Below are 12,056 nucleotides of genomic sequence, written 5' to 3'. Positions count from 1 at the left end.
GATGGAGCCTTTTCTCAAGATGGATCTGTGGCAGGTATAGGTGCTGTATTGAGATATTCAAATGGTGAAGTTATAATGGAGGCAACAATAAGAGAAAGGGCAAGTCAAAATGTAATCGAGCTTGAAGGCCTTGCAATCCTTAGACGGCTACAACTATGTCTTCATCTTGGTATCCATCATATATCAATTGAATCAGATTCTCTCTTGGTTGTAAATGAGTTCAATCGAAATGGACAGTCTATGCCCACCATGGGGAACATTGTCAGTGAAGTTAGGAAGTTAATGCATCGATTTTCAAACATGTGTTCTAAAACATGCAAACAGAAGTTGCAATACAGTAGCTCATACTCTTGCCAAGCTTGGTTTGAGTGTCTTGGAAATTAGTTTATGGTGGGGTTCTTACCCGGATGTAATTGCTAATTTCCTTTAGATTGATTCTTCTTTGTAATTTGTTTATTTTATGAATGAAGATTGGTTTTCCCTATCAAAAAATAAATAAATAACATGCCAAACTGACTCAACCATGTCAACCTTGTCTTCGTACAGGTCTTTGCAGTGCCTATCCCAAAGCTTCCAAGAGACAATTGATGGGAGAAGACCAAATATAATTCACAACTGGGAAGACTTGCCAGCATGGCGAAACCAAAAATTAATTTGTTCCTACCAAGTTTGAAAAACTTCCATATGCACACCTAATTGAACCGCAGCCAAGTGCCAAATTTGTCTAGCAAAAAATCAGTACAAAGCACATGATTCAGATCCTTAATATTACCCATAGAACAACAATTACATTTAGAAACTATAGGGATGCAAATCATTTTAATCTTATCATCAATGCTCAAACAATTATTAGAAGCCTTCCACATTATAATGAAATTTTTTTTAGAAGGTTGGTATGTCAAATCCATTGAGCCCAAGGTAATGGAGGTGCCCAAACCCTAATATAATCCCAAGCACTTCCAGTAGTAAAATTACCACCATTGTCCTTCAACCAAATTAAGACATCTTGCTCACCCTTCCGCCTAGCCAAGAACTAATACAATTCAGTAGCTTTTTGTTGACCCACTAACCTCTCTAAAAGAGGAATATCCTATTCATTTTCAATACAACACTCTTTTTGCTCAAGCACGAGGTAATGGCTACTAAGTGGACCTCCCTCCTCCCAATTATCATACTAGAAAGAGATATTACCCTCTCTCACAATCCACTTAGAGCTATTTAAAACTTCCGGAATACTACAGACAATAGATTTCCAAAAACGAGTACCCTTATTAGGCACCAAAAGGGATAAATGATTACCCTTAGCATACTTGCCTCTGAAAAAATCCGCCCATAAAGATTTACCCTTAATGTGATGCAAAGCAAGTTTCTTCAATAGGTCTACAAATATCTTTCCAAGCAATCTATTTCCTCTTACATTTTCCTTCAGATTCACCCTAAAAGAAAGAGCTCAGAAGCCTGTTCAATGCTATGAGAACTACATTTGGGACATGTAAAACAACATGAAGATGAGTGGCCATACTCGACAATACATGACGCAAAAGAATAGTTCTACCGCCTGCAAAGAGCATTTTCATCTTCCAACCCACAATTTTCTTTTTAACTTTCCCAAGCAACTCACCAAAGTCACAAGCCTTCAGTCTACCAACCACAATAGGCACACACAAATACTTAAAAGGAAATGACCATTCAGAAAAATAAATAGCTCTTTTATCTTTATTAAGGACTTGACCCATCCAAGTTGCATAAAGATTTAAAACCTTCATCAAACCTCTCATAGACCTCTTACCACCATTAGCAAAATAACAATATCGCCAGCATACTTAAGATGGGAAATAAGAGGGTACCTCTAGTTTGAGTAAACTGGCCAATTTTTCCAATCTCAAAGAATTGCTTGAGAAGGCAAGAGAACACCTCTTGCATAATGATGAACAAATAGGGCGAAAAAGGATCACATTACCTTAGACCACGTTCACCTTTAAAGAACCCCACGGAGGTGCCATTCATCATGATAGAATACCAAGGTGTAAAAATGCACAACTTAATCAGATCACATATTTGAGAAGAAAAACCAAAAGTAGCCAAGATATGTAATAGAAAACTCCAATCCACTCTATCATAAACCTTAGACATATCAAGCTTAACCAAAACATTACCACCATTAGAACTTTTGTGGATAGAGTTGATCATCTCCTAGGTTAAACTAATATTCTTAAAAATACTATGACCAGGAATAAATGTCCCTTGCTCCTGAGAAATCATCTTAGAAAGCAAGTTCTACATACGGCCCATAATAATCTTAACGCAAATGTTGTAAATCACCGAGCAGAGGCTAATAGGCCTGAATTTATCAAAACCAATAGGCCTATCCACCTTAGGGATCAAGACTATAGAAGAAGCAGTATAAAATCTAGGAAGCGAATGATTTTAGAAAAAAATAAGAAATGGTTTCCAGTAAATCATCTTTAACAAGATCCCAACAAACTCTAAAGAAACCAGAACCAAAACCATCCGGACCAAGACTGCTATCAATGGGAATACTAAAAAGAGCATCCTTTATTTCATCAAGGGAAGGGTCTCTACAAAGCACCAAGTTCTCATCATCTGTGATCATAGAAAGAATCAAATCACTTAAATTCGGCAAATCACGATGACTACTATGACCCAAAAGTTGTTGAAAACACTCAACAACATCCTGATGAATATCAAAAGGAGTATTTAAATAGTACTATCAGCCAAGCACATATCACTAACCCTTTTATGATTCTTAGCATTCAGATAAGCATGAAAAAACTTTGAATTTTGATCCCCTTTTTTCAGCCAACTTTTCTTGACCATATGAGAAAGACACGTGTCCTTTCTTTCCATCCAGGTTAACAATTCCAGCTTAGACACCAAGAGATCATTTTCATCTTCAACATTAAAACAAAGTTGAAGGCAATTTTCCAGTCTATCAATGTGTTGCTCTAACTCTTTGATAATGACATTAGTCCTACAAAAAACATATTGATTCCACTCCCTTAACGTCACCTTAACCCTTTTCAACTTAAAAGATAAATTAAAAAGCCCAAAACCAAGCCCCTCTTGCTTCCACACCCGTTCCACAAGACGAAAAAAGTTCATATGATCAGTACACATAAACTGAAACCGAAAGGGACTAGGCCCATACCTAAAAGGGTCCTCACCCATTTGAATCACCAAAGGGGAATAATCTGAGGTGGTACGAGTCAAAACTTGGTAAAAGGCATTAGGAAAACCATTAAGAAAATTAGAATCAATAAAAAATCTATCTAACCTTGCCCAGCTATGAGCCAAACCGCCTTGGCCATTGCACCAAGTCATCCTCGGGCCTTTAGAACCCATATCTAGCAAACCACAATTTTGAATGCACAGATTAAAGTCTTCCATCGCAGCAAATTGACGGGGATGACCACCTCTTCTTTCCGAATCATCTTTGATAATGTTAAAGTTAGCACAAAGAACCCACGGAAGACTACCATTACTAGTAGCCTCCAGATCCTCCCAAAGAGTTTCATCTCTAACTGATTGCACTTATCATAAACAATGGAAAGAATAATGACATACTCATTCCCCTCAACTTTTGCAGTCAGAAATTGACTAGACCTTGCTAGCCATTGAACTGAAACTGCCGACTTCCACAACAACCAAATTTTTCCATCTTGCGCTTCATTAGTGACAAAGAACTCACAACTGAACCGGCCTAAAAAATTAAAAAAAAAAATTCCTCCAACAAGAAAGGCTCAGCCAAAGCTAAAATATTAGGCCTATATTTTTTAATAATTTTTCTCAACCGCAACTGAGAAGTTCCAACTCCCCAAATATTCTAAAAAATAATAGGACTAATCATAGATTAATCGTATCCCTCATAAGCCGAATTCTCAACACTATCATCAACATTTCCCACAATCATGATCTACTCCACTCGAACATGCAAACTGGGCCCATCCTCACCAATGTCCGTGGTAGCGACCAAAAGCCTAGGACCTGCTGAAAACATCTTGATGAAAACATGTGTCAAACGCTTCATAGATGAAACCACATGCACACTGGACAGACCCCATCAACTGAGGATAAAGGATCTAATAGCATCTAAAGATGGCCGCTACCGGAGGAACTTAAGCACCATAGAATAGAGGAAAGTTTGGGCCGTTTTTTCAATCTCCTCCACTGAAAATGTAAAACAAAACTCACCATCAATGATCTTCAGTGGACGAAAAGGAACATCCATCGCTGGCAGTGGTTGCGGCACAACAGAAACTAGGTCGGTGAACGATTGAGGATGGCCTGTCATGAGCAACAAGGCATTGACGGCCGCCATGCAGCCTACGTAAAAACCTTAGTAGGAAAAACAAAAGCGCAGAAAAACCCTAGTGGAGCGTTTTTTGTATTTTTTGAAACTTTTTGGTACATTTTTGCATGATAGTGGATTTTGAAATTTTTGACCCATTTGGGCTCTTGAATTGACTCGATTCGTTTGTGTAACCCCCGCTCCTTTCTTCTTATGTAAGCTTTTTTCTTTTTTACGTAAAACTCCTCCTTTCTTACATAAGCAAATTCCGATGACGGAATTATGCAACAGTCTGCCATTCTTTCTGGCGACTGCGAGCATCGTCATGTGTGCCGAATCATGACGACGTGACTCTCGAGATATTATGTGACTTCTAAGGCACGCCCAGTGTTTTAAATGTACTAAAAATATTTATATGAGGTATTTCTAGTATCGTTGAGTTAAAACTTGTTTTTAAATGAGACAATTATAATATTTTAAAGAGCTCCAAAATATTATAATTGTCGGAGATCATTTTAATATTAATTATTAAAATGATTCCAGTTATTTAAAATATTATGGGATTTAAATTATATTGAAAGCTTTAATTAATTTAATGGTTTTATTCTCTTAAATATATTAAATAAGACTTCATCATTTATTAATGATGAAGAAATATTATTTTATAAACTAAAATTAGTTTAAAATAATATTTACCTTAATTCCTCTAAGTGCTTTTAATTAAGTTAACGTTTACGCATTTTCAAATCAGTATTTTAATATCTCAACGTTAGATCGTTTTGAGGACCCCCAAGACGAAGGGACAGGATTATATATTTAGACCCCTCTATCTTTCCCTCACTTTTCCCTCCCCTTTCTCTCTCCTCCTTCTCGGCTTGCACAGCACGCAGCACCCCTCTCTCCCTCGCCGAATGCTCCATGCCTCAGCCCGGCGCCGCCATGCGTCGGCAGCCCTCACCGCCAGCACCACCAGCTCCACCTCACTCTGGCGAGCTCCCCCATCCCGATATCTCTCCCACACGCTCTCTCTTCCTTTCACTTGGAAGTGCAAAGCCCGAATGAGCTTGATGCACATAGCGCCGCCGTGCACCACCTACTGGCGCCACCACCGCCACAACAGCCTCCCCTCTCACTGGTGAACCCCTCCCATGGAACCCAAGCCTTGGGAAGCTCCCCTTCCCCTTCGTCGCACGCACGCATGAAACCCATTTTTGGGTTTTGCACGGCTTCAAGCTACCGATGCTGCTAGCGCTGCCGTGCACGACTCCCGCAGCCACTAGGCACCACCATGAGCCTCCATTTCCCTTCCTCTTCCCCCTTCACGTGACCCATGGCCAGTAGCCCTCCTCCATCACACGGCCTCCCTCTCTCTCTAACTCATGGGTTGCACACCGTGCACCGCCACCCACGGTGGGTAACCACCGTCATCAGCCTCCTCAGGCCACCACCAAGCCAACCCAACCTCCCACGGCCCAGATCTATCACCCATGCATGCACACTCTCTCTCACTTTCCCACGGCTTCTCTTTCATCGTGCGCCAGATCTGCCGCCGTGAGCCACCGTGGTGCCACCTTGACGCCACCACGAGATCCACCGCATTTCCCTTAGCTAAGCTCAAGGTCCAAACTATCACTTTACGTGGTGGGTAATTACTGCACGTGATGGACAGTCACTGCGCGTGACTGACCGCCACTGTACACGGCTAGAGCCTCCATGTAATGCCCTTCACCACCATCACGAGCCCTTCCAAGACGACACTTAGCTATCCAAAACGCTCAAACGGTTCCCGTACGTGGTGTAGCCACCCCGTACATCTTTTTCGACGTCATCGACCATGACGGTCAACGGGCAACGCACGGGTTATCCTGTCAATGGTATAACTCTCTATCCCTCGTTACTTATGTTAGATATTGATTAGTGGACTAAGTTGTGGACTGTGCTATTAGTATTAGGGGAATGACTGTGTAGTATTGAGATGCGCTGTGTAGTGCGCTGTGAAGTGTTGGGCATATCTGTGTAGTGTGGTGATGTGATGTGCCGTGTATATGAAGTGTTGGGATCATTGTGTAGTGTGATGTGAAGTGTTGGGCATTCTATGTAGTGAAGTGTTGGGCTTATCTGTGTAGTGCGCTGTGAAGTGTGGAGCGTAGTTGGGAATTGTGCTGTGCAGTGTTGTGGACTGTGCAGTGTAGTGTGGTTGCGGACTATGTGTTGTATTGGTGTTGTGGCATGTGGAGTGGGAACAGGACACGCTGAGTGTACTTTGTGTGTGGCGTAGTGTGACATAAAGAGAGTGTATGTAGAATATACTCTCCTGGCGTATTGTGGAATGGGAAGAGTACACGTAGAGTGTACTCTGTATGGCGTGGTGTGTGATTTGAGTACACGTGGAGTGTACTCTTTGTAATGGAGTGACGCACCATACGGCAGGTACGCCATAATGGTGATGTGGCTTGGTGTGTATGAAAGGAGTACATGTAGAATGTACTCCGTATGGTGGAGCGATGCACCATACGGCGGATATGCCGTAATGGTGATGTGGCGTAACGTGTATGGAGTATACTCGAAGTGTACTCCATGTGGTGGAATGATGCATCGTATAGCGGGTATGCCATATTGATGATAGGTTGTAGCGTGTGGAAATGGAGTATACGTAGAGTGTACTCCACGAGGCACCGACTCCGTGTGGCGTGTTATAGAGATAAGGATGGTTGTGCAGTTGATGGGCGTAGAATGTGGTGATTAGTGTCGGGAATTGTGGAACAATGTCCCGAAGTAGTTGTGGCGCAGCCTGTAGTCTAAGGTGACAAGTGTCACCGTGATGGACGTATGGTTAAGAGTATGCGTGAAGTAGCAGAACAAGTATAAGAGTACGCAGTAGAAGCATGACTGGGCAACATCACGAAGTGACGAGGTTATTGACAGTCATGCTTATGATGGGTGAGGAATTAGTGCAGAAATGGCGTAGCGGGATCGTGACGAGATGTCACGATGAGATAGGATTACGTGAGGAATTATACTCGTGATGAGTTAGAAGTTGGGGTAGAAATGACGTAGCGGGGTGTCAGGTGATGTGACAAGGTCACTGTGTAGCTTGGGAATAGTCTTGAGCTATATGATGTGATATAAGGCGTAGTTGTGAATGGAGCCTTGTCGCACTAAGTGTTGGGATGAACTGTAAGAAGGGACGGATAGCATGAAGAGTCATGCTAGCCGAGTTAAGAGAATGTTGGTATCGGAGTATGACCCTTGTCCTTCTGAGCAGGTGATCAACATGTTATATGTTGATCTTAGGTGATAAAGGGGTAAGGTACATGTGTAATCTGGTTAGACACATGTGCCGGACGGATTCACCATATGTAATGGGTAATCTATCCTAAGCACAGTTACACAGTGCTTAACCCTCAGAGTTGGCTATGGATGGGAATGAGGATTAGTATGGGCTAGGATGTATGAAGGTAGTGACGAGTGTATTGTCAAAGATTGGGATGCGTGACTTAGTAAGTTGGAGTCATGCATCAAGATGAGTTCAAAAAGGAGAATAAGACGAATGTCTTAGTGTCTTAATCCTAAGGTGAATCATAGGTTCACTTTAGTGAATGGGCACTCGAGGCAAGACGTTGAGTTGGAAGATGTGGTGACCGTAGTGGTTCCCGAAGGTTTTAACGTAGTAAAGGGCACGTAAGTGCATGGGATAGAAGGAGAGTGTTCTAAGTATAGCGTAGTTCTATTTATAGTTTATATTGCTTATGCATTAGATAGAAAATGACGTTAAGGTTATGTACGCATGTAGGTTGCCAGCTGACACGCGCATGAATGGACTGCATGGTATGAAAGTAGCATGGGGTCCAGGTAAATATTACGTTCATGCCCTTCTGGAGTTTTCTAGAAATTACGAAACAAAAATGAAAAGCTCTTCTCTTTAAGAAAATGTTTTCGAAAGAAGATGTCATGCTTTCAAACGTATAAGTACGTACGGCCCCTCCATGAAAGCCCCTTTTTATGCACCCAAAGTTATTAATTGTACGCATGTGAATGGATGACTATAAGATGTATCTATTGTATGTATTTTCAAATAAATGAACTGATGAAAATGCACGAAAGATGAGCTTGAGCCGACGCCTTCAAGGATCCTACGGACCGATGCTGTCGCGAGCGCCGCGAGGTGATGCTCATCGACGCCGCGAAGGCCGACGTTCAAGGTGATGCTTACGGATGCCGCGAAAGGTGAAGTTTGAGCCCGTGCTTTATGTTTTATGGACGGTGCGAACTGACACTTTTGTGAAGGCCGCGAGGTGATGCTCGTGGACGTCATGAAAGAGGACGTTCAAGCCCATGCTCACGAAATGACATTTTCTCATGAAAAGAAATGTTTCTCATGTTAAATGAAAGAAAGAACTGAATGAATGCTCCAACTCTTTAGAGCTGGCATGAATGAATGAATGAAAGAATGAAATGAAAGCATGAAATGTATGAATATACGTAACGGCCACATGAATGAATGAAAGGGTACCAATGAATGGGCAGATTGCAATGCCGGGCAATAGTACTGGTAGTGCACCCAGTGCTGCACCCTAACGGAATGAGATTCCAACCCGCGGCCACGGGCGAATCCATTAGTCATAGGGCCGCTAATGCTAACACATGGAGTGTAACAGTGTGTACCGGCCTATGAAAGTGAAAAAAAAGGATGTATGTATGTACGTATGTACGCATGAATGCATGAACACACTTTAAGAAATGAAGGCACTGACGGGTGACACGTTTTATGAAAAGAAAGGAAAATCTTGTCCAGTGACGTTTTCAAATGAACGCACGTATGCACACATGCATGTAAGTATGGTATGTACGAATGATGAATGCATGAATGAAAACCTATGTTATTATATTTTAACTGCATGAAGTAATGCTTACGAGTCTTCGACTCATTTTAGTTTTTATGCAGGTCCCTCCCTCCCCCCCAACAGGGAAGGAAGTGAATTACACATCAAGACGGACACGGCCCATAGGGAAGAGCATGGAAGTCTAGGCACGACTTTTAAATGTAAGAGAGACCTTTTTATTATTAAAATTGATGTTTTCCACTGTAAACCTCTTTTATTGTAAAAACACATTTTTATTTTATAAACGTAGAGTCTTACACCCTGGGAAGAAGCAAAAAGTTTTAAATCTGACGGTAATTCCCGTCATCCTTTCTCAAAATATTTTATAAAAAGACCCACCACAAGGACGAAGATTTGTCACAACCCCGTCCTATTACTAGAATGGAATTGCGATGCGTGACCTGTTCTTTCCCTATTACTATTAGTGCTATTTTATTTATTATTATTCTTACGTCTATGTATATACTTATGTATATTTTTTTTCCTTTTTTTTTTTGTAGAAAGGGACATGCGTGAACATGTCGTGCCTGCACTCTATACTTCTAATTTAACAAGGATACCTGATAAACAGTTTCGTTAATATTCTAAATAAAGGACTCTCAGAGTCCATCATCCATTTACCAAACATAACAGTCCTAAGGAAAGGGGACTCAATCCCTACAAACCATACAAAAGGCATTTAACCATCTTATGTGGGGTTACCATCACCCCACCATAGAAGTTATGTCATTACCATCACCCCACTATAGTATTTACATCATGCCCATAGGCATATTATTTATAAGTCAAACCAACAAAACGTCCCAACATGGGACCCATCATAGAACCTAAAAAGAAAACATAACCATCCTCATCATGGTCAAACCATTAGGGAGACCCTAAGTATCAGCCCCACCCTCCTCCGCAGTGCCCTGCTCCACAGCCTCATCGTCTGTACCTGGACGTTTAAAACATAAATACAAAGTGAGTCTAATACCATGTCGTTAACTTATTACTCACATAATCTTTTCTTTTGAAAACATGCATACATAACATTTACAGTTCTTGCCATTACTTCCATGCATAAATAATTTAAGAATTAACTATCTTTTCATGCATAAACAGTCTAAGGTATAGCTATACTTTCATGCTTAAACATTTCCTAAATGCATTCTTTACTTTACATTCCACTTTCATAGGCCAGTACACACTATTACGCCTCGTGTGTTGGGGTTAGAGGTTTTTTGGACTTGGATCCCGCCCGTGGCCACAGGTTAGGAATCTCTTTTCATAGGAGGCAGCACTGGGTGCACTACCAGTACTACTTACCCGGCATTGTAATCTGCCCATTCTTTTGGTACCCTTTCATTCATATGGCCGTTACGTACATTCATGCATTCATGCTTTCATTTCTTTTCCTTTCCTTTCATTGGAAAAATCACTTTTTCATTATCTTCATTTAATGCTAGTGCGTATGCGTTTCTTTGAAAAGAATGTTTCATGTCATGCTACATATAGGTAAGGCATAATTACTTAAGAGAGAGCATGCATAAAATCTCATGATGCATTACCTTATATACACACAATGGTAATTATTAAGGTACTTAACAGGGGTTACCAAGAAAGGCTTATACATACTATACATGCATCTATTCTTTCATAAGAGAAACATTTGGAAGGAGAGAGAGAGAGAGAGAATTTTTCATAAAAGAGCTTTGTGTGTAAGGAGCATGGTCATAGCTACTTACCTCGATGCTTTACACTTAAGTTCCTTGATTCTTGAAATAGACTCCTATCCAATAAAATGAAATGAACGTATTAAAAATTCGTTTCATATCAGTCTCGCTATCCGACATCCTCACGTGCTCACTTAATCCCATATTGGAACCAAAATGTTTTCCTTAACCCACTTAGCTACAACATAGCACTAATTCAACCCTTAGTATCCTTATTCCAATCTTTAAGAAACCCATGAAAGTACGAAGCTTGCTTGCTGTCCCTTTTTAAAGACTACTATTTTATACACAAGGGATCGGTAGGAATCATGAGTCAAAATGTACAGGACGGTAGGGATTTATTTAGGAAGAGGTAAGGAACGAAGAGGTACTATAAATCTGGAATTTTCATAAGGAAAGGCATTTTGACAGTTTTGCATCATCATGTGGAAGGTAGATCCAACAAGGGGTAATGCTCATAAAAGAGTCGACTTATGTCACTTATTCCTCAATGGTTTTTCATGCTAAAGTTTATCTTTAGTTAAACCAAAAAGGGGTGAAGTTAAGCAAGGTTAAGTGGGCTGGTTTAAGCTTTCAAAACAGAATATATTTCCAAGTTTCCGTAATACATGGACAGCTAGCAATCTCAGTGCATTCATGGTCTTAAACATCCTTTATTTAACCAAGTCTCAATCATATAATTTAATATCTCAAGAGTAGTAAAAACTCAAGAAACCTTATGTACATATATTCTGAAAACGGTAAAAGAGACACAACTCTTGGCAAAATAAGAATTCTTGAGATAAGCTTACTAATTTGATTTGAAAGTCTTAGTGGCTTACTTAGGCCATAAATCTTAGGGAAAATATGCCTAAACTATAAGCTTTAACTCCATTAATAAAGAAATGACTTTAACAAGATTTGAAACATGGCTTGAGCTTGATAAAACACAAGGATGGACCAAAATCATGCTTTGTGCAACACACCGTGGAATACCAAAACAAAGCCTAACACACACACACGGCTTCTTGGTCCACATAGATATATCTATATATTAACATACCAATTAATCAACACTTGAGGCCAACTAAACTAACTAAGAAACATACCATTTCCATAATAGGGAACACACGGCAAAACACCTTCAAGGTGCTCGGTTTGCCCAGAAAA

General features: G+C 40.6%; 1 long non-coding RNA gene and 1 pseudogene across 1 annotated transcript; both read right to left on the bottom strand.

Moving 5' to 3' along the window:
- Positions 1–12,056, bottom strand: part of LOC121262086 — a 104,415-nt pseudogene that overhangs the window by 25,718 nt on the left and 66,641 nt on the right.
- On the bottom strand, positions 2,192–11,553 carry LOC121262550. Its single transcript, XR_005940124.1, has 3 exons — positions 11,269–11,553; positions 9,877–9,879; positions 2,192–2,203 (listed from the first exon to the last, which is right to left on the bottom strand). It is a non-coding gene; the product is annotated as an uncharacterized LOC121262550 (long non-coding RNA).

This window comes from Juglans microcarpa x Juglans regia, chromosome 4S (genome assembly GCF_004785595.1).
Source record: "Juglans microcarpa x Juglans regia isolate MS1-56 chromosome 4S, Jm3101_v1.0, whole genome shotgun sequence".
NCBI classification, from domain to species: domain Eukaryota; kingdom Viridiplantae; phylum Streptophyta; class Magnoliopsida; order Fagales; family Juglandaceae; genus Juglans; species Juglans microcarpa x Juglans regia.
This window is presented reverse-complemented; position numbering and strand designations above follow the sequence as displayed.